This window comes from Spermophilus citellus (assembly GCF_964194105.1).
Source record: "Spermophilus citellus genome assembly, contig: SCAFFOLD_304, whole genome shotgun sequence".
NCBI classification, from domain to species: Eukaryota; Metazoa; Chordata; class Mammalia; order Rodentia; family Sciuridae; genus Spermophilus; species Spermophilus citellus.
This window is the reverse complement of record NW_027672931.1, coordinates 254,817-273,546: the sequence shown is the minus strand read 5'-3', so window position 1 is coordinate 273,546 and position 18,730 is coordinate 254,817. Positions and strand designations below refer to the sequence as shown.

Here is an 18,730-nt window from a genome sequence, read left to right as displayed (position 1 = left end):
ATCTTCATCCAATTTAACAAGTGTTAGCAGTATACTCGTGTAACAATGTGCTATACATTGATTTCTGAAGCTGGGTGATGAAAACATGTTTCTTTACATTATTTTTATTATATGCATGTTTGAAAATTAACCCAATAAGAGATAAACAAAACATAAAGATATAAATGTCTGAAGGAACAAAGAGTTAAGTGTTCTTTTAGGAAGTAGGACTGAGGTACAGGGAAGAACAGGACAATTGGGCTCACGACAATTCTTTTTCTCTTTAAGCTTTATCACTTTTTGACTTTTTAAATATATGCATACATTACTTTCACAAAAATAAAAATAAGATGGGCATAGTGGAGCATGTCTACAATCCTTACAACTAATAGAGTTGAGGCAGAAGGATCCAAAGTTCCAAAGTTCAAAGCCAACCTCAGCAATTTACTGAGATCCAGTCTCAAAACAAAACGTGTTGGGGATATAGTTGAGTGGTAGAACACTTGTCTAGCTTGTGCAAAGCCCTGGGCTTAATCTCTAGTACTGCAAAATAAAGAAACAGAAATTCAGATAAGTAAGTAAAAATGGGAATAAAAAGAAGAGCAGCAAGTTAAAGTCAATTCCTCCAAATATCATGAACACCCAAGGTTCCTGATTTCATCAAAAGACATACATTGTTGGGTGAGGTAGCACATGCTTAGAATCAGTTACTTAGGAGGCTGAGGCAGGAGGGTTACAAGTTTGAGGCTGGCCTCAGCAACTTAGCAAGACCCTAAGCAACTTAGACCCCATTTCAAAATAAAAAATAAAAATGACTGTGGATGTGGCTCAGTGTTAAGCACCTCTGGGTTTGATGCCCGGTACAAAAAAAAAAAAAAAAAAAAAAGACACACTGCAAATAAATCAGACTTCACTTTAGGAAAAAAAAAATATGGCTAATAAAAAGTGTATCTATAAACAATAAGCCTACACTTTAAACTGACTTTAAGCCTACACAATTTTTTTTTAAAAAGTTTCTAGAAAATAAATCTGGAAATTGCCCAAATTTCTCTGGTAATGAAAAAGTACCCTTGATCTTATAATTCAAATGCTTTCAATATAAAACATTATAAAACATATATTTTCACTAGAATTGCTTATGAAACCTACTTGGTAAGTGATTGAGCTTTCTGCTGTAAGAAAGTATCCCTGTGTATTTTAATGGCTTGAAGACTTTTTCTGTCTAGAAGTTTGGCAGCTGCTGGTATTTTCTGGATCAGAAAATTATCAGGAAACCAAATAATATTAGCAGTTAATGTGATGGCTGGTACCTGAAACAGTGAAGACAAGGGAGAAAAAAATATTAAATGCAAGCTTAACAACACACTGTTTAGTAGTTCTACAATGTACATGGAAAACAATTCATGAAAAAGTAACCACACAAAAAAATTCATTAATAGAGCCAGGTGCTAAAGCGCATGCCTGCAATCCCAGTGACTTGGGAAGATGAGGCAGTAGGATCTCATGTTTGAGAACAGCTTTCATAATTTAGAGAGGCCCCCTGCAACTCAGTGAGACCCTGTCTCAAAAATTAAAATAAAAAGGAGCATAGTGGAGCACGCCTGTAATACCAGCAGCTCAAGAGGCTGAGACAGGATGATCACAAGTTCAAAGCCAGCTTCAGCAATTAGCAAGGCTTTGAGTAACTCAGAAAGACCCTATCTCTAAATAAATTTTTTAAAAAATAAAAAGGCTGGGGCTGGGGCTGGGGTTGTGGCTCGGTAGTAGAGCACATCCCTTGCATGTGTGAGGCCCTGGGTTTGATCCTCAACACCACATAAAAATAAATACATACATACATACATAAAAGTATTTTAAAAAAAGGCTGGGGATGTGGCTCAGTGGTTAAGTGCTTATGGGTACAAAAACATAAATCCCCAGTACACAAAAATAAATAAATAAAATTTAAAAATAAAAAGGCATGGAGATACAACTCAGTGGTAAACATTCCTGGGTTCAATCCCCAGTACCAAAAATCAAAACAGAACCAAAAAAACTCATTAATATATTAAAAAACAAATATTTTACTATGGCATAAAGTGAAAGCATTTCTATTTCTGGTGCTGAACACGTCAATTTTATTCTTCCTAAATATTAACACATACACAGGCACATACACACACCCAATTCCCCGCTCTTTTACAGATTTTACAATGAAAGTACAAATAAAAACTTGAATCCTCATGTCCTTACTTTCACTCTATTATTAGTGAAAAGAAATTTTTTTTCAAATGAGAGGGGGGAAAAAAAAACTGATGTCTGGTTCTCATGTGGTCCTGTATAATTTGATGACATTACAAACTAAATTTTCAATTCAGAAATCCCAGGGAAATATCAAAGAAGCAGAAAAAAAATAATTTTTTTATACATTAGCAGAAAGAATACTTTAAATTTTTTCTACGTTAACAGTAATACTGAGTGACAAAAAGAAGAGGAAAAAACAGAAGAAAAATGCAGTATTAGCAGTAAAATATATAAGGAAAAAAAATCTAAACATCCACCTGTCTATATATAGTCTTATGAAGTGGAATTACAGAATATTTTCATTTACTATGTTACTTATTTCTGGAACGCTTGGATTTTAAAACTGAATACTATCAAGATACTGGCCAAATTTTGTTACACTGTGTGCATGTACAAATATGAAACAACATATCCCATAATTACATACATCTATAATGCACCAATAAGAAAATGTGGAAGAAAAAAAAACTCTGAATACTATGGAATTATTTTTGTAAATAAGAATAAAATGCATTTTAAATATCTAGTTATATCCAAAATCTTTTCAATCTACTCAAAAAAATAAGTTCCAAATTCATACCTTCTTACAAATATCCAACAAAGACTTATAAAACTTTTTATCAACAGTTCGAAAAATTTGAAAGTGCAGTACAAAGAGTCCACAAATTCCAATATACTTGTCTCTCTGGTCAATTTCAGAAGGTTCTCCTTATAAAATAATAACACAAGAGAAAAATACACTTAAATTATGTTTATAAGGCAATGCAAACTTTGCAAACAAAAACCCCAAAATGTGATCTATATTACCAAGTTTGGCTTCTACATTTGCAAAAATTGAGCGAATACTATGTGCAAATTCTTCAGCAAAAGTGCTATTCTTTGACACAGATACTCCACCGTTGAGAGAATCAAACTGTTGTTCTATACAGGCCTATACAGGAGATATTTAAAGAGAAATTGAGGCTCTTAATCATAAAGAATCAAACATTTAAAATATATGATAAACACCTATAGTTATCATTTTAATATTAAAACTGAAACACAGATTCTTACTTTAGTACCTAAGTCCTCTTGACTGAAAAATGTGTATATACTTATACATCTGACTACAATTATGTGAAAGTAATAAAACTAAACCCCAAATATCTAATTCTGGATAAACAGATATCCAAAATGATGCTTAAGAGGTGTACAGAAGATATTTCTGATGACACACTGGGAAGCATGTTTTTATTTTACTTTGCACTCTCAAGGGTAGAACCTGTATTTTTTTCTGTTTACATTTGCTTTCCTAGCACTTTATTATAGTATGTGTGGAAATATCCCCTGGCAAAAGAATAAATATCAAAAATAGTTACCTTCTGAATCTAATGAACAGTTAAATTATAAAAACAAAAGCTGGGATTACTCTATTTAAATTGTGATCATGAGCAATATAAATTAAAAGTTACCCCGAAGCACATGTAAAACAGAATATAATCCAATCTCTTGGGGACACTACCTAAGTCAGACCTCTCCAATAGAACTTCCTGTGATGATGGAAACATTCTGATTATGTGCTATCTGATTAACAGTTTTCCAAGAATTACATGTGACTATTAGGTAATGGTAATACCTAAATGTAGCTATTATGACTAAGAAAGTGATTTTTAGGGCTAATGAGATAGCTCATAGTAGGCCTTGGTTTGATCCCCAGCACCAGAAAAAAAATAGGAAGTAATTAATGTATGCAGAATTTAAACATCTGTAGAAGGTACTAAATGAACTGTGCAGACTCAACATTATATTCCTTGAGCCTAGGATGAATTCATCAGACTTTTTTTTAATGGTTTTTTAGTTATACATGGACACAATATCTTTATTTTGTTTATTTATTTTTATGTGGTGCTGAGGATCGAACCCAGGGTCTCTCATGTGTGAGGCGAACACTCTACCACTGAGCCACAACCCCAAGCCCTCATCAGACTTTTTTAAGGTAGTTTTACAAACCTAAATCTAGAGGTATTTAACAACAAACAATATGTATTTAACAATAAAAAATATTTAACACAAACACTTAAATCTTAGTCCTTAATTTTCTCCTTTTACATAATTTAAAAGAAAACCCTCACCCCTAGTACAATCAATACACTTTTTTGTTTACTACTAGATACCAAAATAGTTATCAATTAATACACTAACAATGATTTTAAGTCAAAGCACTTTTTAAAGAAAAACAAACTCAACAGTATTCAAAAAATTCTTAGCTGAGTTAACTAATACAAGCTCATTGGTTATAGCCTGATACAGCTCTACTCACCTGAAATATCAGGCCATCAAGTAACTGCCCTTCTAGTTTTAACAAGAACTTTTCAAATGGCTTTAGTTTTTCTTCCTGAATTCCAAATTTGGAAGGGTTGTGATGTACAGACTTCAGTAACCTTGTAGAAAAGCAGGAAAAAGATCTTAAATCTACTTAAATGAATTATTAAAAACTCAAACTTTTTCCTCATTCTTATTTGGCGCTATACATTTGAAAATTTGAGCAGAATAATCCTCATACATGAAATTTTCTTTTGCTTCTTTATATCATCTTAAATTCAGATGCCTGGAGCTCTGTATATACCAGATATTTAGTGAATATTTATACATTGAATAAAACATAAAATAAAGTTTTAGAGCATGTAATAAAATGAAGCCAATTCAGAGAAAAAAAACATCACTTGAATAGAGTCCAAAGAAAAAAATAAATCAGAGTCCTAAGGCAGGTAAAGTAACATTTGACTCTTCTTAAGAATGAGGATGCTTGCCAGGTACACCTTAAATCCCACTGGCTCTGGAGGCGAAAGCAGGAGAATTGCAAGTTCGAAGCCAGCCTCAGCAACTTAGTGAGGACTTGAGCAACTAAGAAGACCCTGCCTCAAAATAAAAAAATTTTAAAAAGGGCTGGGGATGTGACTCAGTGCTAAGTGCCCCTGGATTCAATCCCTGATACAAAAACAAAATGAATGAATATGCTTTATATAGGTTTATCATGCCCTCAGACAAATCCATCTGAAATTAAGCAACAGTAAGTACTATCTTCATAAATGTAAGAGAATAAAGTTATTTTAATTGATGTACCTTTTGTACATAGTCCAGTGGTCTTTCAGTGTGATATGATTATCAATAATTTCATCCAGAGTGAGCAAAACTGTCAGCAGTTCTCCCAAGTGCTCATACATAGTCTGTCAAAAAACCTTTAATGATTATCATTTAGTCACTAGTTAGAAATTAAGCCTTATATAGATTTTTAAAGTAAAATATTTGGGCTAATTACTGAATTAGTTTAAGCAGGGGGGTAACATCAGTTTATTAAACTACAGGTATGATCCTCAAATGAGACTATCAGTCTTAAATAGAGAACCCTTTGCCCAATATTTCTTCCTTAATTATGACATTTTGCAGATTTATTGATTTATTTCACTGATCAAAGAGACTATGAAGAATGTGTACTGGGCCACAACCAGGAAAACTAAAAATAACAGTGATAGTAAGTAATGCCTCATCAACTACACAAGTGAAAAGAGAATATGAAAAAAAAAATCCTATAAGAATCTTGGTATGATTGTTACACTTCCTAATCACACATACTCCAAAGTAAAACACAGTAAAAATGAGCTTTACTGGTCAAGTTAAATTACCTGAAAATGAACTCCAGTTGTCTCTATAATTTTGGGGGCAATCCTATAATAAAATAACACCCAAGTTAAAAAAAATTGCTTTTTTTAAAGAAACAGTTCATTCTTATTTTAAAGAATATACACATTAGCAGAAGCTCTTAGAATTTTAATATGCACTCATCTTAAGGCTTCAGTCATTAAAATTTAAGAGATCTAAGAAATTACTACCATGTTCCTCTCTCCTAAGAAGGGAACTGACGTATGCATTCAGACTGCTATCCCTGTCTACTCACAGGAAGGGACATGACAACATGTGGCCCATGAATAATCCTAGCGATTTAAACCTAAAAGATATATCCTGGATAATGACAGAAATAACAAAACTAAAACTATTAGAATTCTTCAATTATCAGCTAGGCTCTTTGTATCCTAACCGAAGTGGTATTTTGGAACTAGGCCTCTCTTTGGTCAGATTGATTTCTTGTTCTTATTCCTACTGAAAAACATACTTGTAAGATTATACTAAAGTCAAAAGCCACAGAAAATTCATTTCACTTCCTTCCTAAACATCCAATTTACTCAACAATAAATAATTTATGATAGTATTTATATGTTAAAATACATATAGATATTTCAAAGAACACATTTTTTAAAATAAAGAGAAAATTCAAATCAATTTCATCCTTCAGGGTCGAGGTGGGGCTGGGAGAGACAGGGAGCTATACTCTCACTCTCCCCCGACACAGGGATAACTTCACTGATAAGCCAGAACAAAAAAGTACCTGATAAGAAATGCATGAGAATGAGAGTAAAAACATTCTACCCATTTATGAAGAGTTAAGGTACATTTAGAACAATGAATTAATGAATTAGAGTTAAGGTATACTTAGAACACATTTAGAACAATGAATCAACTGATGACCAAAGTAACAGTGCCAAAGTTGCCATGGAATCTTAATAAATAACTTCTATGGGCCTCATATATCTCTTCTTATCATTAAGAGTGCTAGTCAAGGGGCTGGGGTTGTGGCTCAGTGGTAGAACGCTTGTCTAGCACATGTGAGGCACTAGGTTTGATCCTCAGCACCATATAAAAATAGATAAATAAAAGTATTATGTCCATCTACAACTAAAAATTAAAAAAATTAAAAAGAGCCCTAGTCAAACATCTAAACAAAATTACTGTAAGGATATAATTAAATAGTAAATGTGAGAAAATGTTTAAGTATAAAGAATTAATCAAATGGTAGATATTATTGTGTGGTAGTAAGAATAGCAAACGCTCTAGGAAAACTTGATCACATTTCTTAATTTAGGATAGTGGTCCCTAAATTTGTAAGATTATAGGACTACAAAATTTTTTCAGTATAGATTCCTTAACTCCACTCCTCAGGACCCCTGATTTTAAGAAAAAAAGTCTCATGAATCAGGAAACTACTAATGTAGATAAGAAAGGAGTGAAGAGAGAGTATAGTGCAAGAATAAATTCCACATTAGTTTTTTTCTATATGGTCAAATTTCTTCTAAGTTTTTTTTTTCTGGTTGACATTCTCATTCAGACAAATAATGGGGTCATGCACTATGGTAGAAATTGTGCTTATTAATTTATGTAATGTACCCATAAGTAGCACTTAAAACATCGTAAGCATTCAAAGAATGCTGAATAAATAAGTGAATAAAAAACTATTTCAGATGTTTAGTTTTTTAAAAGACATTTCCTGTATCTCTAATATAAAAGCAAAAACATATGTAAAATCCATTACTTGTTACTGATATAGAGGGCGGCCAACTGATGGACTACATTCATCACCACTTCATAGCATCTCGTAACAAAACAAGACAGTTCCTGAAATGATAAGTTGAGTATGTTTTACAAAATTGCCTTTAAATGTCATCTTTTTAAACTAATTTTTATGGTAAAGAATCTTTGAAAAATAATCACTTTCTAGTAAAATATCCAATTACCCACAAGTCAAATAACTTAAGCATTCCTCAAGCAATCAATTAACTCACTTCCTGCATCCCAGGCCATTCCTAGTTCTGTTCCCACTGCACTTCATTCATACTTCTATTTTAAGTCTAATTGTTCTAGCTATTCATATTACATCGAAGTGGGATTCATTCCGTCTTTGAATATCTATTGCGTAGCATGGTAGCTAACACTGAATTATTGCTCAGCATGAATGAAGGAGCTCAAAGGCTGCCAGTTTTGGAAAATAGGAAGATGAGAGAAGGGGTCTAGAAATCACTTCAAATATTAAGTACCTTTATAATCTATAAGTGGGCTTGGCACACAATAAGTGAAGTATCAATTACTCCAGGGTTGTGCTTGTCATTAAACAATAAATTCACATCTGTTGTATCTCAGACCTCGACTTTTAAACCCATAGAAAGTGTGTATCTAAAATATTTAAAATCTGATTAAATTTAAAACTATTTTAAATTTTAAGCTCTATGAGGGCAGCAATTTTTGTTGGTTTTATGTATTGTTGTATCCTCAGCACTAAGAGTAGGTGTATAGACATCACAAAGTGTATTTACACAAATCAATACAGCTATAACACCACTAAGCAATATAATCTTATGGGAATACTGTTGTAAATTCAGTCCTCTGTTGACCGAAACAGTTACATGGCACATGACTGTATGTGCAATTATATTAAAATGCATTTTTTTCTTAAAAAATGCATGATGACACAAAATATTTGAAAGAATTATAAAATGATAAATCAAGAAAATGCCAACTAGAACAGAGTTGAGGCAGCCATATTACTATCAAACAAAACAGATTTTATGAGCATTACTATAGCTAATCACTACACAGGTTGAACATCCTTTATCTGAAATGCTTGGAACCAGATTTGTGCTTTGGCTGGAATACCTGAGAATATTTGCATATACATAATGAGATATACATAATTAGATAACCAAGTCTAAAAATGAAATTCATTTGTTTCATATACCCCTTATACACATAGCCTGCAGGCAACTGGATACAGTATTTTTATTAATCTGGGTTATGATATTTTCTACTTGTGATTGTCACATCAGTGCTCAAATGGTTTCAGATTTTGGAGCTGAATGTTTTAGTATTTTGGGATAGGAGATTCTCAACCTGTATATGTAACATATATTTACACAAATATATATATATATAATGTTTTTTTAGTTGTCAATGGATCTTTATTTTATTTATTCATATGTGGTGCTGAGAATTGAACCCAGTGCCTCCCACATGCTAGGTAAGCGCTCTACCACTGAGCCACAACCCCAGCCCCCACAATTATATATTATATAATTATTATCATAGCTTAAGAGTCACCTCATAGCAATAAAAGATTAAATTTATCAGGAATCATTAAAAATTCTAAATTTGTATACACAGGATAAAATATCTGCAAATTAAGAAATGCAAATTTGATAAAACTAAGGGGAGAAACTGACACATTTACTGAAACCCTATAAACTATATTTTTTAGACACTTTCCTATCCAGAAGACCTCCTGTTAGATTCTGCCAATAAGAGATTAGGAGGCAGGAAGAGGACATGCTTTCAATTTTTTGCTATTTTTATCAAGATACCTATGTAAGAGCACCTCAACCCAACAATGGAAGTTTGCACCAGTATCCAGTTTCTTTCAGCACTTCAAATATAACCTCAAACCACCCTCTCAAGGTACCAGCACAGGCAGGGCCAAATCCTCAGGGATATGAACACCAATTCCACATGGTTATTTCAAGCTCCTAGATTCTGGAAAACCCAACTTTTTCCTTCTGTTCCCTTGATGTTGAGGTCATATCTACTTCCTTTGGATTACCTATTTTGTTCTTTCAGTCCTCTAATTCCTGTGTAACCAATTCTTTATATTAAATACCCTCTTTTAAAAATATTATTGTGTATATCTAAGGTATGCAACATAATTAGTTTTTTGTCAAATGCAGCTAAAATCTACTCATTTAAAACAATTCCATATAAAATTTTATTGCTTATTGCCCCCATGTGGTAAATTAAGATTTCTAGACTTCTTGCTACACTATTTGCCATTTTGTAACCTCTGATCTAGATCTTTTGAAGGACCTTCTGTGATTTGTTTTCTAGATAAGACCTTGAATAACACATACCATCATCAACAAAGTGCTCTCAATTAGGTCAAGTAGACACCCCAGAAAGAAATTATAAGGATTCGAACCATATATTTGCATGCACAATTTGATAAAACATATCAAGTCTTATATCCAACAATCAGAAGGGAGGTGGAACTATGGATATTTTTTCTTTAGTCCTGATTTTTGTTTTTGTCACTTTGTGCATTATTGTATGCTCTCCCGCTGGGGCAGCAAGGGAATAGAGATTATTTCATGCTTTTGATTAAATCAAGCCAAAAGATATGGAATCACTAAAACTCTTCAGATACAAAGCATATCTAAATTGAAATATTCTATTAGAAGCATCAAGCACCACTGCTTTTAACAGTCACTGCTTTTAATGCTCATTCAACAGCTTAAGCTTCACCATTTACAACTTTCCCACATGTAATTTATCTTCTTCCACAAGGTACAAAGTTGAAGTGACTATAAAAAGCATGATAAATCATCCTTTAAAAATTTATGCAAAGAAACTGATTTTGATACCTTATTCCTCTAAGAGTGCTTGGAAATTTTTCAGAAGTCTATCTCTTAAACTACAATCCAATGCTTATTAAGTGTCTCACAGAGCACACATATCCTTAGCATGTAAAGTTTTCAGAACTTTCTAAATTGGGATTTATTCAAACTTTTAAAAGAAAAAGCTCATTAAAAAGCAAAAATCACTTACCTGTAAGAATGAAATAAATCTCCCCATTTGAATTTGGCAATCACCTTCCACCATGCTGGAATCTGTAGCTTTAAAGGACAACATGAATAATTACATTTCAATTTTTTCGTCTGAATTCAACACCAAAACACTTATTTTTTTAATTAGGACATCTTCTAATCCACATAGTATTTATTATATTTTTTCTTGTCTTTTTCTTCATTATTTTAATCTGCATAACATTAAAGAATTTTTACTGAAGAGAAAAATTCGACATTAGTCATACAATTAAAAGTAACCATCTGCTTCACTATTAAATGAATTCAAGAAAAATCCTCATCTAATTATGGTACTTTTGGGGGTTAGTTTGGTTTGGTATCTGAGATTAAACCAAAGGGTGCTACACCACAAGCTACATCCCCATTGCCTTTTCAGTTTTGAGGCAGGGTCTTGCTAAGTGGCTGAGGCTGGCCCCAAACTTGTGATCCTCCTGTCTCAGCCTCTGGTGGTGTAACAGGCATGCATTACCATGCTTTGTAACTTACAAAAATACCACAAATCAGTTTTAGAGAATTCTCTTGTTTAACCAACCAAATAAACCAACAAAAACCTGGAATTTTTTTTTTCTCACACTAATACATGGCATAATCATGTTCTGTCAACTTTCTGTTCATTTCAATCTCATTACCACAATACCATTTTGAAACTTTAAAACATACCTCCTTCTCCATAAAACAAGAGCCCATTGTAAAACTTAGTTTCAGCCTGTTTAAAAAATAATAAAATAATTTTAAACACTGTTTTGTTTTCAAATTTCTAGGCTCTCTTATTTATACTTAACAACAGAGGACTACAACATCATTTACAACTTTTTTTTTAATTTCAAAAGCTACTTACAAGTAAATTCAATTTTTCTTAAGATTAACAAATATGTTACTGATACTCAAAGCTCTATCCTGATTTCTTTAGCCTTGACTCATCTGACCACCCTCATTGTTCCACACTGTTCCACTAGTTAATAGATAGCAACCACAGTGTCAAAGAGTGAGAGGGAAAAAAAGATGACACTTAAACCAACTTTTATCAGAGTGTAAATGGCTCTTGGGTAAGAAAACACAAAACCAAATAGATACTAAGGATTCAAATGTTTTTTTAAGAAATCAGTTATATCTAGCTAGCCACTACATATGGCAGGTAACACCAACTTGGGAGGTATCCAGACCTGGATTCAAACTGTTAAGATGCAAGACATTAGACAAGTGACACCCTCTTTAAGCCTCAGTTTCTTCTATTCCTCACCTACCTCCCTGAGTTAGGGAGGACTAACCATATTAGCATGGTGTTTGGCACACAAGAAGTACGCAATGGTGTTATAACTATTAGTATCTTACTATTAGTATTATTACTGTTATTTCAAATAATTCATTTAATATTCAATATTCATAGAACACCACACATATACAAGCACTTTTTTGCTCTAAATGACCTGGTTTTAAAGTTTTAGATATAAAAATAATTACCTCATATTTTAATTTCTTGATTTCACAACAAAGTGCAGCATAAACAGTGATGACTTTGTTTAAAACCTAGTTTCATGAGAGAAAAGAAAATAGAAAAAGTAAATTTTAAAAAATAACAAAAGCATTTTTTTAAAATACATTTTTAGGTTTAGGACTTTGTACCTTGTTTTCAGTCTTTATGAGTTCCAAAAGGGAAGACTGTTCATAAGGCAAAAGCTATAGAAACAAAGAAAAAGAACATTTCTTTTTAATCTGGAAAAAAAATCACTGAAATTTTAAATACATGAATTGAGACTATCTATACTCTGTTTAAACTTGTGTTAGACCCTGTACTCAGCACTAAAACCCAACCAACTTGTTTGTTCAAAACAATCTCAACAGAGGAAGTAAAAAAAATAATAAGCTCAAGAAGGAAAAATAAACAAGCTCAAGAAGAAATGACCCAACATAACACCACTATGCTAAAAGACTGTAGTTGTGCTCTGGGACATAAGGTGGTTGATTATAAATGCAGTGCAATAAAATGCTAAGTAATGAGATAATACTAATCAATAAATTCTATTAATTATGAACGTGGGAAAGGACAACTATCATTTTGGAACTCATTATGCAGGCATACATTCAGTAAAATATGGTCTGAGATGTAGCTTAGTGGTAGAGCACTTGCCTAGCATGTGTGAGGCCCTGTGTTCAATCTCCAGTACCAAAGAGGGGAAAAAACAATTTACAATTTAGTAAGATGTTAATATGATACCTAAAAGGGAGAAGTAAGTTATCATAAAGAACAGAACAAAGAAGAAAAGAGAAAATATCATCTTTTCTTGTATAAATCAAAGACCCAAAATCACTTAAAAATGCAGTCTTGGGTTCACTTATCTTCTAAGACCAGCTCACAATCTACCTCTTTCACAAAGCCTTCCTATAATCATCATCTACAAGTGATGACTTTTAAGTTTCAGATCTTTCTTTTGGTAATAATAATAACAATTAAATATTTATGTAGGTAAATAACCTTATTATTATGTTGGAATTTGTTTTCAGAGATTTTGCCTGATTTTGTGATTCTCCGAAAGTACTACTACTCTTGTGGAGTTAGAAACATGAAACAATTGCCCAATAATGGAATTAAGAAGATTCCAAAGAAAGCAACAGGGAGCAGGAAGGTTTTGTATAATGATAAATTTTAAGAGATTAGAATGCTTCTGTGGGGGAACATAAAAGCTAAGAGATTATTTCACCCTTTTATAAAATCTGAGAGTTGAGAGAAACACCAATGTTTATGATCACAACTATGAGGCTCTTAAAGCTCAAGAATAAGTCTTTAAAAAACAAGAAGTTTTACTGAAAAAAATACAGAAACTCATTACCTTCAGAGATAATACAGGTTGACAATGGCAGTTTCCTAGTGAAATTCCTATAATTTATATACAATGATTCTGATAGATGTGTCAAACAAAAAAAAAACAGACAGCAACAAATTTAGCTTAAAGATTTTTTAAAGGAAAACTATGCTTATCCAGTCAGCAAGACAGAAAAGTTTAGCGTAATTTCATTTTACAAATACATAAAGCATTAGTAAGGCAATTTAGAGTAGCAGATAAGGAATGTGCTCTGGAACTAAACTGCCTTTTATTGATTTGTCACTTAAATTCACTTTTTGAGTGTGTTGCTTAACTTTTCCATTCCTTTATTTTTCATTTGCAAACAGAGATGATACAGCATTGTTGTGGGATTTTAAAAGTCAATACCTCTCTTACAACACAAGAATAAAAAGTCCAATTTTAAAATGGGCTAGGGCCAGGTACAGAGGTGAGCACCTGAAGTCCCAGCTACTTGGATGGGAGGCAGAGATAGGAGAATCCCCTGAGCCCAAGAGTTTGAGGCCAGCATGGGCAACAATGGAAGACCCTGCCACCTCCTCCCACCCCTGACAAAAAAAAGGAAGAGCAGAGGATCTGCACAGACATTTCTCTAAAGAGAATTTCTCCATTTGTATAAATGGCCAAGAGCACAGGAAAAGATGCTCAACATCATTAGCCATAGGAGAAATAGCCATATGAAATTCAAATCAAAACTACAATAAGATATAATTTCATACCCACTAATATGGCTATAATAATTTTTTTAAGAACATAATATCAAGTGTTGACAATGATATGGAGAGAAACTGGAACCCTCATACATTGATGGTAGGAATGTAAAATGGTGTGGCCACATTGGGAAAAAGTCTTACAGATCCTTAGAAAATTAAACAGCATATGACACAGCAATTCCACTGAGGTTTACACTTCAAGAGATTTGAAAACATGTCTACAAAAAACTTGTACACGAATGCTCACAGCGGCAACTGTGAGCACAACTCTATTCCAAAAAGGAAAACCCCAACTATTTAGCAATTGATGAATGCATAAATACACTGTATTTGCATTTCATACAAAGGAATATTATTCAGCAATAAAAAGAAAGTAAGACATGCTCATGAGCCTTATATGGATGAGCCTTAAAAACATTACGGTAAGTAAAAGAAGTTGGACACAAAGGGCTACATATTGTATGTCTCCAATTATGAAATGTTCAAAAGGGACAAATCCATAGAGAGATAAAGTAAACTGATTGGTGGTAGCCTAGAGTCAGTGGATATTGGTGTAGCACAATATGGAAGCAGGGGTGACTAAAAGGTGCAAGATTTTAGGGGTGATAAAAATGTTCTAAAACTGACAGTGGTGATGGCTGCACAATTCTGTAAATAAACATAAAAAAAGATCACTGAATTGTACAATTTAAGGGGGTTAATTTTATGATATGCAAATTACATCTCAAGAAAGCTGTCATTAACAGAAAGGCAATGTGTGACTTAGGACAGACACAGTATATAAATGCTCAACAAATATTAATTATTATTTAAGTGGAAATAGACCAGTTTCAAAGACAGAACAAGAGAGTAATGTCAAAATGTAACAGAGTAAGAGTAACACATTAAACAATCACTCCCACTTCAATATCTCCAATATAACACAAAGAAACTTTTTGAAAATGATGAAAATATTCTTATATCTTGATTGGGATACAAGTTATGGGCATACATGTTGGCAAAATTCACTGAACAGTATCCTTAAAAATCAGTACTTTTCAGTGTATGAAAATAACCTCCATAAGAACAAACAAGCCAAGCTTAAATAGTCTATCCAGCACTCTTATTATTTTTTTAGTGATGAAAAACAATGACCAAGTCAAAAAGCTGGAGCTTGTACCACTCTGACACTAACATCTTCAAGAATCATTCTTTCAAAAAACAAATTTTAAAAACATCTACCTAGCTTAGAGGAAAGAAAGTTAACAATTTTCTGTAATTTCTTTTTACTCTTAAAGATTGAAAATAAAATATATTTTCTACTTTAAAATTGAAGTTTAATATATTCTAGGTCCTGAAAATATATACATAAGTAAAATAATCAAACCAAATCAAACCTTTAATGCTATAGGATCAAGATTGAAATCCCAAACATCTCCAATTGAATCATCCAGCGCGTCCTCGATTCTTCTCAATTGAGATGTATATTCCTCCAGAAATTTTCCATAATTCTTAAGTTGGACTTCAGCATGAATTTCTAAATTTAAATTTTAAAACAGTATGTTAGAGCCACAAGTAATGAATTACAGAACACATACTTCAAATAACCTCAGAAATCACAGCAAAGCATTGTTAATTATTACTTTGGAATGTCTGGACTTCTTGAAAATAAAGTTCCAAAGTTAAACAGTAATTCAGCCTTCAACTTTTTCCAAATGCATAAAACAATTTTAAAAGCAGTGACCCATTTACCCAGGACTTCTAACCAATCTGAATAATGCCTCTGACAACTCAATGTCTTGATTCTATGTTTTAGTGAGAAACAACTCTACTGAAAAATATAAATATTCACAACCTGGCCTGAAGCAGGTGCAAAAATCTACATTGAGCTGGGGATATGGCTCTAGGGCTTGCCTAGAATGTGCAAGGACCTGGGCTCAATCCCCAGCACTACAAAAATAAACAAGCTGCTGGCTGTGCTGGTAACTTAAGCCGGGCACAGCACACCTGCAAATCCAGCAACTCAGGAGGCTGAGGCAGAAGGATCACAAGTTCAAAGCCAATCTCAACAACTTAGCAAGACCTTGGTTTCAAAATAAAACATAGAAAGGACTGAATATGTGGCTCAAGGGTTAAGCACCCCTGGATTCAATCCCCAGTGCCCCCCCCAAAAAAAATCTGTATTGTTAAAGAAGCAACATTTTTAGATGATAATTTAAGAATATTTTTCTCATAATGCCTAAAACTTTACCATGTTTTATAATTTGTTAAATTATTTAACTATAAAAACAAGTTGGAAAAGTAAAGTCAGAACAAAATACTGTGCTGCTATTTACAGAATTAACACAATTCATGACTTTAAGCTTAAAGTCACTGGAATAAACCATATTTTAAAAATGCCAGATCATCAAAATTAATGAAAGTAATTACTTCATCCTATACATAAGAATTATTTATTCACAAAGGCAGCAAATTCAAGTTTCTTTTATTGATGTGTATAACTATTCAATCTTTGTCTTCTAAAAAAAGAAAATTTTTCTTTTCAAATTAGCAATATGGGGCTGGGGTTGTAGCTCAGTGGTACAGTGCTTACTTAGCATATGTGAGGCACTGAGTTTGATCCTCAGTACTACATAAAAATAAATAAATAAAATAAAGGTATTATGTTCACCTACAACTAAATTTTTTTTTAAACTTTTAACTTAGCAATCTGAAGCAACTCTAAGATAAAGTATATTCTGACTCATGCTGTATTAAAGATCTCCCTTCCTATTTTTCCTTAGTGTTTGCAACTCATGATCTGAATCAGAAGAACCAATTTAGCTCAATAAAGTTTCTATCTCATTACAGCATTAATCTAGGTAGTTTTGGAAAACATTTAGTCTAGATATAATTCATAGTCCAAAAATCAATAAAAACCAGTCTTCTCTTTCCTACAGCTAACATAAAAACTACGTAAGTGTTCAGGACCCCAAATTGACATTCTATTCTGTTACATGGGAAAGGATCAAGCTTCATTTGACCAGCAAATGAATTCTCAAAGACAATACTAGAAAAACACACCAATAAATTGCTCCCTTAGTTTGAGAATTCACAAGGTAGAAGGGAACAGAAAACCCTAATAACATTGAGGTTCCTTGCCAATAATGAACAGTTGAAAAATTAGTAAAAGTTAAAGTACATGACTTGACATAAGAATCACATGATTATTCAGAATTCTAAACACCTGTATAACAGTCATCTTTTCCAATAGTTACCCTTCCTTGCCTTATCTTTGTACCCTTAACAGCAACTGGAGTGTAGAAAATGTCTGTTGAATGAATCAGATTATTCTACTTCAAGTTGGAATCATTTCAAAACCAAATAACATATCTTCATTCATTATTTTTTAATATCCTTTATTTTATTTTTATGTGGTGCTGAGGATTAAACCCAGTACTTCAAGGGTGCCAGGCGAGCACTCTATCACTGAGCCACAACCCCATCCCATTTATTTATTTTTTAGTTTTAATTGGACAATATCTTTATTTTTATGTGGTGCTGAGGATCCAACCCAGGGCCTTACATGTGCTAGGCCAGTGCTCTACTGCTGAGCCACAACCCCCAGCCTCATTATTGTTTTGAAGATACTAACATAGGAAACCTTTGCCTACAAAACACCATACATGACAACCCGCTTCTCACAATAAGCACCAAAGATCTGCAACAAAAAATGATTCAAGATTTTTGTCAATAGCTCCAAGATTACTTTTATGTTGCATAAGCGTTAATATCTTAAAGAATGTTTTGTAAAAAAATTCAAACAATGCTGGATGTAGTTTACCCATCTTTGAGAAATGAATAATCTTAAATTCATAGATGTTAAGTTTCTCTTTATAAAATCAGACAAAGTTCACCTAGAATTTTTAAAAACTGACTTTCCGATTTGGGGAAAACAGCATGCCCCAATATCTCTTTAAATAGATTAATATCAACAAAGACAGACTGAGGACTTGCAGTAATCTCAAGTAGTTTCATTAAGATAATTAGTTTGGGCTCTATATTTTGCCAAAAGAAACTGTTAGGTTTTCCTTTTTTTGGTTGTTGAATTCTACGTTTAAAAAAATCAGTCCATTCTATTTATGAAGCAAAATTTCAAGCTCTGTTGTAATTTTTTAAAGCTTTTATAGCTGCGATGCGAGACTCGCCATCCCAGGAAACACACGAGTTAACATAATGGGCCTGGAAGAGGGTAAAATGATATTCGGGTTATTTTCTACCGCGTGAACAGCTGTTTCCTCGCTATTTTCTACGGTTCTAAGTACCGGAACCCAAACTTCCAAAAGTTGGTTTGAGAAAAAGAAGAAAAACAGGAAACCGAAACAGGAACCCAGGCAAGAGCCTCTGCTTGAAGTGCACGCTCCGCGAACTCGACGAGGTCCCCGCGAGGCAGGCCGGGGGC

General features: G+C 33.0%; 1 pseudogene across 1 annotated transcript in view; it reads right to left on the bottom strand.

The window, feature by feature from the left end:
* LOC308640344 (WASH complex subunit 4-like) overlaps positions 1–18,116 on the bottom strand; it is a 36,209-nt pseudogene extending 18,093 nt beyond the window's left edge. The window contains exons 1-13 of the transcript in view: positions 18,113–18,116; positions 15,687–15,826; positions 12,381–12,434; positions 12,219–12,284; positions 11,418–11,463; positions 10,720–10,787; positions 7,667–7,749; positions 5,925–5,967; positions 5,365–5,468; positions 4,562–4,682; positions 3,070–3,193; positions 2,843–2,970; positions 1,129–1,289 (exon numbers count right to left, since the gene is read on the bottom strand). The product of the transcript in view is annotated as a WASH complex subunit 4-like (transcript). The remainder of the gene's footprint in view (positions 1–1,128; positions 1,290–2,842; positions 2,971–3,069; positions 3,194–4,561; positions 4,683–5,364; positions 5,469–5,924; positions 5,968–7,666; positions 7,750–10,719; positions 10,788–11,417; positions 11,464–12,218; positions 12,285–12,380; positions 12,435–15,686; positions 15,827–18,112) is intronic.
* Positions 18,117–18,730: the final 614 nt, after the last annotated feature.